Below are 15845 nucleotides of genomic sequence, written 5' to 3' on the forward strand. Positions count from 1 at the left end.
CAGGTTCCCTGTTACATCGTAGGGATCAAGCTGAGTTCTATCGTAGGGACAGATCTCCTCTCTTTCCTTAGCTCTGGTAGCAGAACATAACAGCAGTATTCAGAGTAAACATACTCTGAGAAGCCAGCCAAGGATTATGGTCCCGATTCACCACTTGCTTTTTTTAAAGTTACTTTCCTTTTTTGTCTTGTGGTATTAGTTGCCTGTTTTTTCACCAAATTCATCAAAATTGCGCATGTGATTCATGAATTTGGCGCAAAGACAAAATTATATTTTTTTCCTGATTTGAACTGTTTTTGCAACCTTTGGCATTAAAAGTTGTACGTTGGCAACAAAAGTCACAAAAATTGCACCATATGTTTAGACTTTTTAAAAAGTGTCAGTTGGAAAACTCATCTTATAAAAAGGTGGAAATAGAATAATGAATTGCATGCAATGAAGAAAGGGCACAAAACATGCAAAAATAGATAAAAAAACAGGCACAAAGGCAATTGTAGCACCCTGAGGACTCGGCTGCTACAGGGGTATTGCACCTCACTCCAGAGGTGTGGTATTCCACTCCCGGGTAAGGATGGAGTGTGGGACTGAGCTCAGACAGCTGCATGCACTACACTCATCCCATTTCCGGGGGACAGAACTACGGTACTCCCACCAGTTAGATGTGCAGGTACGACAGCGTCTGTCCCTGGCTGGAGTGGGAGGGGGGGAGGAACATCCCAGTAGTGTAGGGGCAGATAGGGGAGGGACTCTGGGCATAGAGGTAGGAGCCCATTGGGTGCTAGTCACCTGGGCTCACACATAGAGGGAGTATATATGGTGGGCACCATCTTAGGACAGGGTCAGTCAGTCTGAGGAGGAGCAGAGCAGAGGAGCTCAGCCAGGAGGGCTGACAGGGAGCTGTGGCTCCGGCTGGGCCCAGCTCCAGGGCCAGGCCTGTAGTGGAGAGAAGGAGGAAGAAAGGCCCAGAGACACAAGACAAGAGGGAACCCTGAGATCCCAGAAGTAAACCAAAAGGGTGAAGGGTTGGCAGAAACGGGTACCGGAACCCTAACTGGCAGAGGCTAATGATCCTTAGCCAGGAACCGGAGGTCGTGGTTAAGTTTTGCCACGACCCTCACCACATCCACCAGGAAGGCACACCACGAATAGGGTCAGGAAAGCCAGAGAAGGTTTTACCACCAAGAGGCCCGAGGGAGCCGGACAAAGGTGGATCCCTGGTGGGAACGGCCAGCAGAGAGAGAGAGAAGGGAGCTCAGGACCACGCTCTGGACTGCCTGGGAGTTGGCCGAGTCCCACACCTGGTGGACGCAGCACGGCTCGGGTGGTCAATCAAGGCCGGAGTGACCGGAGCAACACCTGTGAGTAAAAACCCTGAAACTGCATCACCTGTCTCTGAGCTTCCTTGCTGCACCATCACAACCACCAACTTCCACATCTGCTGCCCTGAGGCCATACCCCTCCCGTTGGGGGTAATACCATCCTTGCTGCACAATCCTACCACCGGCCTCAGCGGTCTGCTCTGCAGCGGCGGCCTCCTAGCCGCAATCAACGGGTGGCGTAGTCGACACTTAAACAACATCTACAAAGACTGCCGCACACTTAGTTTGACCACCCTGGGCACGGACCGGGTCACCTCCACAAGGACTACTACCCCTATCTAGATCCGGCTCCGGGTATCCCTTGAACATGGCCCAGGGGGCGCGTCAACTTTTGGCGTAGTCGGCAGGATTACGTGCCCGCAATCACCGGGTACTGCGTGCCTGAAGAAAAGTTCATATTTACCATAAGAAGAAGTCTCCCGCCGGTTCCGGAGGGTCCCCGCCATCGGACGCCATCCACGGAGTTTCCCGCCATTAGGAGACGATTCCCGCCATCTGAGACGATTTCCCGCCCTGGCAGAGCGGACGCCATTATGGGCGTGCCAGAGGGTGGCAAGAGGCCACCTCCCATCGTGGGCCAGGTCCAGGAATGGCGCCAAAAGCGGAAACCGCCCCCACCAGCAGAGACTGCAATGGTAGAAATGTCCATCAGCGTGAGAGGGCTGCCCCTGGAACTGACAATCACCAAGTTGCCCCAGGACCGCCCTCAGGATGGGCGGATCAAGAACAAAAGAGAGAGGATGGGTGCAGCCTGGAGGAGTCTGGAGAGAACGCACCCGGAGATGGAGGGAGAGTCAGGCAGCACCGACCCGATGGTCAGGAGCCTGCTGCAGGCCGCCACCCCAGAAGGCCTGGTGGAGATCCTGGCACAGCTCCCCAAAGATCGGGAGCATGCACAGACCGCGCTGGAGGGCTTGGCTCGGAAGATGGCCCGAGTGCAGCAAGAAGTACTGGCCGAGTGGAGCAGAGAAATGGCCCTGCAGGCTGGAACCCGCCAGCATAGGACGCCACCCGCAACGAGGAGCACGCCAGCCTCTGAGGATGGTGCAGGAGGGACGAAGGCCGGAGACGACGCCGTGGAAGGAGCTGAAGAGATGGAAGCAGGTAAAGGGGACGTCACCACCCCAAGCCTAAAAGCCGTAAGCCTGCCCCAGCTCCCCGTCGCAGAGCCCGAAGTCCCACTGATCGTTCCCGTTGCTGCACCGTCACCGCTCCAAACTAGGCCTCAAGCGGCAGGAGCCGCGGCCACGCCCCCTGTGACGTCACACGCCTTGACCCTGAGCGCGACCAAGCAGGAAACGCCACCGGCCTGGTCGCAAGGCCGAGTACCCCCGGGCGCCGCCGTCTCCACAGTGCCCTTCACCTTTAGGGTGCCACCGGCCTGGTCGCAAGGCCTGGTGCATCCGGGCGCCGCTACCACCACCGCGCCCTCAACCTCCACTGTGCTACCCTTGGGTGAAGACCTGTTCACGCAACATACTTGCCCGGATGGGCAGCCCTTTGAGTGGCCACCGGAGTACCTCAATCCCCGACTCCGGAAGGAAAGACCCCTATGTGAGCCCCTGATCCCGGCTCCGGCGCCCGCCAAGATCACCCCACTCCCGTTGGAGGAGGCGCAGTTCGAATGGGACCCCACCGGCGAAAACCTCATGGGGTTCACCCAAGAGACCCGGGCGGCCGCAGCCCAGCGTGTGGAGTGCTGCCGTCAGCAGCTGGAGGTCTTTCAGAGGGAACGGCGAGAGAGGCGGATCCGCGAGGAGCGGCTGCAGGTCCAGAGCGCAGAGCAGAAAAGCCGGACCCGGCGAGACCGCCGAGCGGCCCACGGTCCCCGCGCCACCGGGACTGTCATCAAGTTCCAACTGGAGCACGGTTGGGGCTTTATAAGGGATCACAGAACCCCCGGCGACGTCTTTGTCACCCGCAGGGATGTCGAGTCTCATCTGCCGGAGGGACACCGTGGTCGTGACCTTTACCTGGGTGACGAGGTCACCTTCACCCGGCATCAGTGTGCCAAACGACCGTACGCCCTTCATGTGCACCGGTTGACGGAGGAAGAGCTGCGGTACGAGGAGGAACAAGAGGACCCGGACGGGTCTGAAAATTACCATCAGGAAGGAGCAGGAGGGCATCGTTACCACATTGAACGGTAAAGAGAACTGTATAAAGTTACCCGTCGGGGTATGAGAACTGTTACAAGAACTGTTATGTGCATTGCTGCTAAGTGAAGTGTGGTCCCCGTTGGGACTAGTGTGAACTGTTACCTGTGTGCCCCTTTTCCCCACAGGCTGAGGACTGTGAGCAGCCATCCCTTATCCCCACTGACCGAGGACTGAGAGCGGCCATAACCTGTACATAGTTGCGCTTCCCAAGGCGCCCCCTACCGGTTTTATAGGAAAACTGCTGTTTTCTTCTAGTGACTGTGGCCCTTTACCTGGTCACAATTTGCACAGTGGCCAGAAGCTTAAGAACATTTTATATGAAAAGTTTTATATCAAAAGTTATATTGCTAAAATAATATATGAGAAGTTACCTGTCATATTATATGTGTTTATAATGTTTTATATGTTAGTGTATGTTTTAAAAAGTTTGTATGTTTTGGTATGTTTTATTCTTTTACAGCCCGAGGACGTGCTGTGGTTTACCAGGGGGTAATGTAGCACCCTGAGGACTCGGCTGCTACAGGGGTATTGCACCTCACTCCAGAGGTGTGGTATTCCACTCCCGGGTAAGGATGGAGTGTGGGACTGAGCTCAGACAGCTGCATGCACTACACTCATCCCATTTCCGGGGGACAGAACTACGGTACTCCCACCAGTTAGATGTGCAGGTACGACAGCGTCTGTCCCTGGCTGGAGTGGGAGGGGGGGAGGAACATCCCAGTAGTGTAGGGGCAGATAGGGGAGGGACTCTGGGCATAGAGGTAGGAGCCCATTGGGTGCTAGTCACCTGGGCTCACACAGAGGGAGTATATATGGTGGGCACCATCTTAGGACAGGGTCAGTCAGTCTGAGGAGGAGCAGAGCAGAGGAGCTCAGCCAGGAGGGCTGACAGGGAGCTGTGGCTCCGGCTGGGCCCAGCTCCAGGGCCAGGCCTGTAGTGGAGAGAAGGAGGAAGAAAGGCCCAGAGACACAAGACAAGAGGGAACCCTGAGATCCCAGAAGTAAACCAAAAGGGTGAAGGGTTGGCAGAAACGGGTACCGGAACCCTAACTGGCAGAGGCTAATGATCCTTAGCCAGGAACCGGAGGTCGTGGTTAAGTTTTGCCACGACCCTCACCACATCCACCAGGAAGGCACACCACGAATAGGGTCAGGAAAGCCAGAGAAGGTTTTACCACCAAGAGGCCCGAGGGAGCCGGACAAAGGTGGATCCCTGGTGGGAACGGCCAGCAGAGAGAGAGAGAGAAGGGAGCTCAGGACCACGCTCTGGACTGCCTGGGAGTTGGCCGAGTCCCACACCTGGTGGACGCAGCACGGCTCGGGTGGTCACTCAAGGCCGGAGTGACCGGAGCAACACCTGTGAGTAAAAACCCTGAAACTGCATCACCTGTCTCTGAGCTTCCTTGCTGCACCATCACAACCACCAACTTCCACATCTGCTGCCCTGAGGCCATACCCCTCCCGTTGGGGGTTATACCATCCTTGCTGCACAATCCTACCACCGGCCTCAGCGGTCTGCTCTGCAGCGGCGGCCTCCTAGCCGCAATCAACGGGTGGCGTAGTCGACACTTAAACAACATCTACAAAGACTGCCGCACACTTAGTTTGACCACCCTGGGCACGGACCGGGTCACCGCCACAAGGACTATTACCCCTATCTAGATCCGGCTCCGGGTATCCCTTGAACAAGGCCCAGGGGGCGCATCACAATGATGAATTGGGGGCCTATGTGTCTCGTCTGAGGCAGGTTGCCAGCTGGCTTCTCACTGCCCCACTTCAGTTGGGTCAGGGAGAGACCTGTCAGTGCCTGATTCATGCTGCCTGTGGGTCAGGCCACATGAATCTGATGACAGGGGCCCTTTAAACACAAGATGTTGCGCTTTCTGTAGAATTAAGTTCTTGCTTGGCTTTACTTGGAGTGGATTAGTGGATTAGTGACATCATGTAGTAGAGCTGATGTATCCTTCTCTTAACAAACTTCATTGAAGCAACCTCTGTAAGGCCTTATTCAGGCGTCCGTTTTTCACTTACAAATGCTATCCGTGTTTTTCATGAATAGCACTCATACTTGTAATAGTCTATGGGGACATTCACATGTTCTGGAGATACATTCAATTTTGATCCGAGGGTCAGATCAAAATCAGCAATGCAAGTCAATGGGTCCGTGAAAAAAATTCACACCGCACGCAGGTGACATCTGACTGTGGTTCAGTTTTCATGAACAGTCAGAAAGAAAATGGTGGAGAAACTTATTTTTAATTTCTCCACGTACGAGAAACACATATGACACTCTGATCAAAATAATCGGTCTCGTGAGAAAATCGGACGTCTGAACGAGGCCTTACTCTTCACCTAAATTTGGCTACATAGTCTGTGGTCTAACAATTTGTGAACGCCTTTAGATAATGTCTCCATAAAGAAGTGGAGACTTTAGGCTTCCAGAATTGTGTGCTTAGGCTAGGGTATAACAGTATAAAAAAATTGGTACGATTTTCATCCAGAAAAGTGGTACGATTTTTTTCTCACTTGTCATCCACATGCAATGCATTTCTTTACAGCAGTTATTAATCATTTACAGGACCATTTACAGTTTCCTACACTACAGAATTGTAATGTATCGGTAAAAATCGGATGCTGTACTGTGGCTCCTTATGGCATCTGATTTGTTCTCGCACAGTCTGATTTCAGAGTAAAATTGCAACATGCTCCAGTTTTTTTCACAGACAGATTCTGTCAGCGAAAAAAAACTGATCATCAGCACTGCCCCATTGAATAATAGTGGTCCGAGTGCTATCCGAAAAAATATATAATGGGTGTGAGAAAAAAATCAGATGCCATACGGCCTATCAGTATGTCATCCGATTTTTACGGATATATTACAATTCTGTAGCAAAGGAAACTGTAAATAGTCCTGTAAATGATTAATAGTTGCTGAGTAAAAAAAGGATTGTGCATGGATGACAAGTGGGAAATAAATCGTCTAGCTTTTCTGGGTGAGAATGAGACTGATTTTTTATATGCCAATGTGAGCAAACCCTTATATCCAGAAAGCAAATCTCTGACAACTATTAAGATGTATTAAAGGGGTTGTCCGGACTAAAATCAACTTTGTGTGACTACAGACTTATGAATCCCCCCCAGCGCAGGCAAGGTGCGCTTCAGGGATTTTCTGGTTTCTGAGCCTGGACCGGTGGGTACGTATGCATTATGCATACTCCCCTCCAGAGCTCGTCTAGTGAGTGCAGCCTCGCTCCATACACTTTATGGAATGAGGCCGTGTCCACTAGTCGGGCTTTGACCGGGAGCAGGGGCGGACACAGACTGTAGTGGGCCCCTGTGCAAGAATTTTTTTGGGCCCCCCCCCTGCCCTTCATAGGGGGCATGAAGGCCCCCCCCCCCCCGTGCATCTCTCACCCCCCGTGCATCTCTTATTCCCCCCACTCCTAGTTAATTAATTGTATTTGAAAAAAATAAAACTTGTTATACTTATCCCCAGGGCCGGCTCCAGGTTTTTGTGGGCCCTGGGCGACAGAGCTTCAGTGGGCCCCTTTAACACACACCACGATTCATGATGCACCGATACCGCAGAGAAATATATACATAATACAAGGACAAGGATTTCACTTACTACATTACATGAGCGCTATCTATTGTAAATTCTACAATAGCTCAGAAACTGGTGAATCCTCATACCGCACAGTGCAGACCAGTCAGTATAGTCCTCCATACAGTATTATGGGCACCATATAATGCTCCATACAGGATACTGACCCCCTTATAATGCTCCATACAGGATACTGGTCCCCATATAATGCTCCATACAGGATACTGGTCCCCATATAACGCTCCATACAGGATACTGGTCCCCATATAACGCTCCATACAGGATACTGGTCCCCATATAACACTGCATACAGAATACTGGCCCCCATATAACGCTCCATACAGAACACTGTCCCCCATATAACGCTCCATACAGAATACTGACCCCCATATAACGCTCCATACAGAATACTGGCCCCCATATAACGCTCCATACAGAATACTGGCCCCCATATAACGCTCCATACAGAATACTGGCCCCCATATAGCGCTCCATACAGAATACTGGCCCCCATATAACGCCCCATACAAAATACTGACCCCCATATAACGCTCCATACAGAATATTGGCCCCCATGTAACGCTCCATGCAGGCTGTTCACCCCCCTCCCTTATAATGCCCCGTGCAGGATGTCACTTCCCCCCTTCCCCTCTTATAATGCCCCATGCAGGATGTCACTTCCCCCCCTTCCCCTCTTATAATGCCCCATGCAGGATGTCACACCCCACCCCCATATAATGCCCCCATGCAGGATGTCAATTCCCCCCTCCCCCATATAATGCCCCATGCAGGATGTCAATTCCCCCCTCCCCCTATTATAATTCCCCATGCGGGATGTCACACCGCCTCCCTTATAATGCCCCATGCAGGATGTCACTTCCCCCCTTATAATGCCCCATGCAGAATGTCACCCCCCTCATATAATGCCCCATGCAGGATGTCACACCCCCTCATATAATGTCCCATGCAGGATGTCACCTCTCCTCCCTTATAATGCCCCATGCAGGATGTCACCCCCCCCATATAATGCACCATGCAGGATGTCACCCCCCCCCATATAATGCATGATGTCACACCCACTCTCCCCCCACCATATAATGCCCCCATTCATGAAAAAAAAAAAAAAATCCAATACTCACCTCACTTCTTACCTGCTGCTGTCGCTGCTCCGGACTCCAGCGTCGTCCGCGTCTTCCTGCTCTACACTGTGACAGGTCAGGAGAGAGCGCGCGCGGTGTAAAGACATCACCGCGCCCTCTGACCTGAGACGTCACAGTCAGAGGACGCGGAAGACGCTGCGGAGGCATGGGGAGGGGTAAGTATTGTGCCGGCGCCGTCACATGACCGGAGATGTCCCTGCGCTCAGCATGGGGCCGGGGGCCCATGCTGAGCGCAGGGACATCTCCGGTCATGTGACGGCGGGGGGTCCAGCTGGGGGGCCCCATGAGGAGACGCACAAGAGGGGGGCCCCGACCGGCCGGGCTCCATGCTGGAGTCAGGCAGTCATGCCCTGATGGCGGCCCTGCTGGAGGGGCCCCCTCTCCCTCGGGGGCCCCGTTCAATGAACCGGCTGCACGGGCGGTAGGTCCGCCCCTGACCGGGAGTATGCACAACACATACGTACCCGCAGGTCCAGGTTCAGAAACTGGCGAATCCCTGCAGCGCACAGTGCTTGCGCTGGGGGGGATACATAAGTCTGCAGTCACACAGAGTAACTGCAGACTTATCATTTTAGACCAGACAACCCCTTTAAAAACTAAATCAATTATCATCTATGGACCTAAAATACAACATGATGAGAACTGGTGGATATTCAATTTAATGTAACACATTGGTGTTACAATGGTTGAAAGATTTGCGCCAAGTTTTGAAACCATGTCCTAGCGATGCAATAGGGCAAAACAGGGAATACATTTTCTGGTAATCCAACAGCTAGGATCCCGTTCATTCCCAAGAACAGGGCTCATGCTCTATAGGGCTGCCAAAAGAGCCAAGTTCGGCAACAGACTGCTAGAGAGTAAATGGATCAGAGGTGCACATGTTAGACCTCTGTTCCATTCAGATTCCTTCTCAGGATCGGTGGTGGTCCCAGCAGTCTGACCTACACTATTGGAAAGTTATCTTCTATGCTGTGGATAGGGAATAACTTCATAACTTGGCACAAAGTGATACTTTGGGGCAGATTGTTCACCTCCCTATTTTCAGCAACCAGTAGTAACTTTGGAATTTTTTTTTACAAAGTAATGCATCTAAAGAAATTGAAAGCAGTAGCCAAATGGTTTTTGGACGGCTGATCTTCTAGAGTCTACCGATTATTGTCCATCCCCAGTGCACTTGCTTGTCATTCTAAATAACTCCCAAAGAAATCACATTTTTAGGCCATTTATATTGGAGCATTTCAAGCGAGGAGACAGCATCTTCTCCGAACACTTGTCATAAAAGATGTATTCTTCTCACATTTGATATCCCAGTTTATGAATCTCAGCTTTCATGGATTTTTACTCAACATAAAATTCTAGTGAGCTATCTACTGTAAATGGCAAGCATCGGACTTTAGGAAATGTCTTTTACTGACGGTACAGTAATGAAAAGGAAATCAATGCAAACAAGAGAGATATTTTTCTCCAAAGAAGAGAAACTATAAAACAAACATCTAATTGGTGTCTGTAAATGAGTGCAAGAATTCTCTACGGCTTCCTCTAATGTGAACATAAACTGACACACACTTTACTTTTTCTAATGAAATTAAAACAATGGCTGTACACAATAGGATCATTCAACATCTGCTATGAACCTCAGGGGTTAATAATAAATAGGCAATTATGAAACTAGGACTCTTAACCCTCTCCTGACATTGATTAGGCCTTGTGAACCTGGCCGTATAAAGGGGATTTGCATGCAGCATTATTTTATAGCACAGGAAAATCCTTGACAAAATCTGCAGATCTTACTTGCGGATTTGCACCAGACTTGTTGTGGATTGCTCTCTTTCCATTGCAAAGGGTGAAATCCTCAGCAAAGCCTTATCAAAATCCATAGAGAAGACCTTCAGATTTATTGGATTATTTGTCCACGGTGTAAAATGACGTTGAATGTGAATCCGCCTAAATTGGATTCCCATGGAGGTTTCTGGGGACTTTATTGCTCCATTGAGTACTTCCAATTACATAAAAAGGCACATAGAAGAGCACGATGGAATAAAAGTCATAGCATGTTCCATATACAGGTGCATCTCACAAAATTAGAATATCATCAAAAAGTTAATTTATTTCAGTTCTTCAATACAAAAAGTGAAACATATTTTATATAGAGTCATTACACACAGAGTGATCTATTTCAAGTGTTTATTTCTGTTAATGTTGATGGTTATGGCCATAGGCGGATTATAATGAGGGTAATCTGGGCTACCGCCCGGGGGCCCAGGGTTCCATGGCCAGATTGCCCTCATTATAATCCACTGCTTCTTCTTCGGCCGGGCAAGCACTGCACCTGTTAACTTCCCTGTGTGCTGGCCCGGCCGCGTCACAGCTAGGAGACACGGCCCTGTGCGCGGCCTTGTCTGCTAGTGTGACGTCATGCAGTGAGCGCCCTGCACTGCTACTTACCACCGGAGAGGAGCTGGACGACGGGACCCGGGGGATGGTGAGTGAGTGTGTGTGTGTGTCCGTTTATATGTATTTTTATGTTCCAAATGTGTTTATGCGTGTATGTATGTATATTATTATTATTTATTATTATAGCGCCATTTATTCCATGGCGCTTTACATGTGAAAAAGGGGGTATAATACAAGAACAATTTCAATAATCTTGAACACAATGTGACAGCGACTGGTACAGGCGGAGCGAGGACCCTGCCCGCGAGGGCTCACAATCTACGAGGGATGGGTGAGGATACAGTAGGTGAGGGTAGAGCTGTATATGTCTGTATATGTTTGTGTGTGTGTGCGTGACTGCGTGCGGCCTCCCGCTGTCTCTGAGGCTACGTGCGGCCTCCTGCTGTGTACAGATGGCACCGTGCGGCCTCCCGCTGTGTACAGATGGCACCCTGCTGCCTCCCGCTGTGTACAGATGGCACCCTGCTGCCTCCCGCTGTGTACAGATGGCTACGTGTGGCCTCCCGCTGTGTATATATGGCTACGTGCGGCCTTCCGCTGTGTATACATGGCTACGTTCGGCCTCCTGCTGTGTATACATGGCCACGTGTGGCCTCCCGCTGTGTATAGATGGCTACGTGCGGCCTCCTGCTGTGTATGGGAGGATTGTGGCAGCTCATGTTGTGTGTAGGGTCTCATACTGTATATAGGGGATGTCAGCATACTTAATTGTGCTCATTATAAATTAATATATTAATATTGTGCCAAATTAATTTCACGTCAACTATCACATGATCTATCACACAGGATCATGTGACATGTCACGTGATACATCAGATGTGTGTGTATGGGGGGGGGCACGCGCCTTCTAAACTGCCCAGGGCCATTGCTACTCTTGATCCACCCCTGGTTGTGGCTTACAGCCAATGAAAACACAAAAGTCATTATCTCAGTAAATTAGAATACTTTATAACAGCTTGAAAAATGTTTTTAAAATCCAAAATGTTGGCCTGCTGAAATGTATGCTCAGTAAATGCACTCAATACTTGGTCGGGGCTCCTTTTGCATCAATTACTGCATCAATGCGACATGGCATGGAGGCGATCAGCCTGTGGCACTGCTGAGGTGTTATGGAAGCCCAGGTTGCTTTGATAGCAGCCTTCAGCTCGTCTGCATTGTGAGGTCTGGTGTCTCTCATCTTCCTCTTGACAATACCCCATAGATCCTCTATGGGGTTAAGGTCAGGAGAGTTTGCTGGCCAATCAAGCACAGTAATACTGTGGTTTGTAAACCAGGTATTGGTACTTTTGGCAGTGTGGACAGGTGCCAAGTCCTGCTGGAGAATGAAATTTCCATCTCCAAAAAGCTTGTCGGCAGAGGGAAGCATGAAGTGCTCTAAAATTTCCTGGTAGACGGCTGCGTTGACTTTGGTTTTGATAAAACACAGTGGACCTACACCAGCAGATGACATGGCTCCCCAAACCATCACTGATTGTGGACACTTCACACTAGACCTCAAGCAGCTTGGATTGTGGCCTCTCCACTCTTCCTCCAGACTCTGGGACCTTGTGGAGTATGTCAATGACTGCCTTCTGGACATCTGTCAAGTCAGCAGTCTACCCCATGATTGTGGAGCCTACTGAAACAGACTAAGGGACCTTTTTAAATGCTTAAGAAGTCTTTGCAGGTGTTTTTTGTTAATTATCTTCATTTACTGAGATAATGACTTCAGTGTTTATATTGGCTGTAAGCCATAATCATCAACATTAACAGAAATAAACACTTGAAATAGATCACTCTGTTTGTAATGACTCTATATAATATACGAGTTTCACTTTTTGCATTGAAGAACTGAAATAAATTAACTTTTTGATGATATTCTAATTTAGGGAGATGCACCTGTAGTTCCGATGTACCAAGGCATTCTCTCCTTGAAGCATTGTTCCTAATGGAGAACATCTTTGAACACACAGAGTACAATGGAGTCTATATGGCTGCACACAGACATTGTAGGTATAAGTAATGGGCACACCAGCTAACTACATATGGAGGCCTTAGGCAATGCTGAAATTATGATTTGTGAACATTATTAGCCCAGAAGGCATCATAACAATCTAGTTGATCAGGAAAGAAAATCTTTAAGGATTTATGCAGTGATATAAAATCCTGCTAGAAGAAGAAAAAACTAGTTCAGTGAATAATGTAATAAAATGTATCTGTGCTACTGTAGTCAGGGCTGCCACCAGGAATTTCCGGGCCCCATACTGGCAAAATTTTTGGGCCCCCTTGAGACTCCGCCCAGGCTCCACCCCAACTCCGTCTCAACTTCAGCTCTGCCTCCACACCTCAAAACTTCCACAGTCCCACCCTCACTCTTGGAAAAAGTCCATTTCTGCACCACGTCCTCACCAATCACACATGAACAGTTCCCATTGAACACCAGATCACACACATAGCCATCAGCTTTTGTTTTGGGCAAAAGATTTTTGAAACCGCCACCACATCAAGGAGACTCTTCTGGCCGGGTCCTACTCTACTGTAACCTATTAAACATTTGTTAAAATATCCAATACTCTTTTTAGGTATATTTTTATTTATTTTTCTTTAAGAGAATCTGGCATGTACATTTTTTAAAATGACCAATAATACCACATACAGGGACAAATACCATCACACCATGACTAGACCACTTATTATCATCACATAGTAACCAAATAATACGATTACAAGGAACAAATACCGCCACACCATGACCAGACCACAAATTACCGCAACATAGTAACCAAATACTACATACAAGAGACAAATACTGTCACACCATTATCAGATCACATATTACCACCACATAGTGACTGAATAATACCACATACAAGGGACAAATACCTCCACACCATAACCAGATCACATATTACCACCACATAGTAACCGAATAATATCACATACAAGGAACAAATACCGCCACACCATCATCAGACCACATAGTACCACCACATAGTGACCGAATATTACAATACTTAACATTAATCAAAAAAACACAATACTAATATTACCATAAGTGCTAATATACATGGGAGCTCTGTATATAGTGTCAGTATACAGGTAATACATTGAACACCAGGAATAGTATACACAGGAGCTCTGTATATAGTGTATAGTGTACAGGTAATACAGTGAACACCAGTGATATTATACACAGGAGATCTGTATATAGTGTATAGTGTAGGTGTACAGCTAAAACACTGACTCACCAGTGACATCTCTAGTAGAAGTCCTTCATCTTTGCTTTTCTTTTTCATTCAGCGCAGACCGCCATTACTTCTTTCAACCAGGACTCGTCTTTGCATAAAATAATACAGTTATCTAGAGCACCGCTTCCAGAGCACATTCCCCACTTTTTGCCATTCTCAGCTGAATACAGACATGCACTCACCATTAATATATTATTAGTTATTATGCAACCCACCATTCCCAATATAAATTGTAATCCACCACTGCGCCCCCACTAACTATAAATAGCCACTTTTCCCCACCTAATATATAAATTAGTTAGCACCCATACTCTTTTCACCAATTCAGTCACACTCCTGTAACCTCAACGCCCTCACTCTGTACTTCATCATTTGCAGTCCTCCCCTCACTTCATAATTTGCAGTCCCCTCTCACTTCATCCTTAGCTGTCCCCCTCTCACTTCATTATTTGCAGTGCCTCGTTCACCCCCCACTCCATCACTTGCAGTCACTCATTCCCCCGCTCACTCCATCATTTGCAGTTCCTTTTCCCCCTCACTCCATCATTTGCAGCCCTCCTTACACCATCATCTGCAGCCCCCCTAACTCCATAATTTGCGCCACCCTCTCAATAATTTGCAGCCCCCCTCATTCCATGACTTGCAGCCCTCCCACTCCATAACTTGCAGCCCCCCTCACTCCATGACTTGCAGCCCCCCCTCACTCCATGACTTGCAGCCCCCCCTCACTCCATGACTTGCAGCCCCCCCTCACTCCATGACTTGCAGCCCCCCCTCACTCCATGACTTGCAGCCCCCCCTCACTCCATGACTTGCAGCCCCCCCCACTCCATGACTTGCAGCCACCTCCCTCACCTATTTAATTCATTTCAGAAAGAAAAAAAAAAAGTTTGATCATACTTACCATCACCTGCAGGCGCAGCTCGGCTTCTGCTGTCCTGGCAACGCTCTATGTGCTTTCCCGGAGCTCCGCAACCGCTCAGCTCCAGCTCCCTCATACTTCTCCAGACTTCTGGTCAGGTGACGGCGCGTATGTGATGACGTCATTGCATATGCGCCGTCACCTGACCAGAAGTCTGGAGAAGTATGAAGGAGGCAGGAGCAGGAGCTGCGAGCTTCGGGAAAGCACACAGAGCCGAGGTGTGCGCCGCCAAAGGCAGCACCCTGGCACTCACCACATTATTGCATCATGGGGCCCGATGAGCAGAAGCACAAGAGGGGGGGCACTGACAGGGCTCTGTGCTGCTGCTCACTGGGCCCCATACAGCAGTTAGGGCAGTAATGCCCTCATGGTGGCCCTGACTATAGTCATAGAAGCTGCGATAATTAGACCAGTCAGATCAATAAGGCCACGGTCATTATTCATTGAGGAAATAGCCAGAAAGTACAGAGCAAAATCTACATGTTACATTCAAATTTGCATGGGGAAAATGTGTAAATCTTCTAATTTATTGTAGCATGTCAAAGGCATATATTTTTCTGTGGATTTTTCCCACTAACTTTACTACTAAAGTGGTGATCTTATGTAAATGTACAAGAAATAGGAGTCTGGTGTTCTGCACAAATTTTAGGCATGTTCCTGAATGGATACATGTAAGACTGAGCAGGCTGTTTGTAAGGTAGGAGAAGACTAAAGGCTTCTATAGCTTCTTGGTCATCGTGGCTTCTTTCTATGCCCATCAACTATTTATAAGTTCCCATTAAAGTAATAGTCCTTAGTTCAATGGGGGCACCTCCCTGATATAGTGGCATAATCAGCGCTTTGCTGAGGTCACCTGCAGCATTGGGCTCCACACATGGGGCTTTCCTTTCATCTCACAGTAAAGGGGCTATAGGAGCTGTGACAACACAGTTTATAATCT

General features: G+C 49.0%; 1 protein-coding gene across 2 annotated transcripts in view; it reads right to left on the reverse strand.

Moving 5' to 3' along the window:
* The window catches only part of PLPP4 (phospholipid phosphatase 4), a 207710-nt gene that overhangs the window by 148589 nt on the left and 43276 nt on the right, over positions 1 to 15845 (reverse strand). The window contains exon 1 of one of the 2 annotated variants that reach the window (XM_073685384.1): positions 14888 to 15016. The exons of the other annotated variant lie outside the window; for it this stretch is intronic. The gene's annotated coding sequence lies outside the window, so the exon portion shown is untranslated. Of the gene's footprint in view, positions 1 to 14887; positions 15017 to 15845 lie in introns of those variants that run through there. 2 annotated transcript variants of the gene reach the window in all.

Source organism: Phyllobates terribilis, unplaced genomic scaffold (assembly GCF_046119375.1).
Source record: "Phyllobates terribilis strain yellow unplaced genomic scaffold, ASM4611937v1 Scaffold_5__5_contigs__length_657084704, whole genome shotgun sequence".
In the NCBI taxonomy this organism is placed as follows: Eukaryota; Metazoa; Chordata; class Amphibia; order Anura; family Dendrobatidae; genus Phyllobates; species Phyllobates terribilis.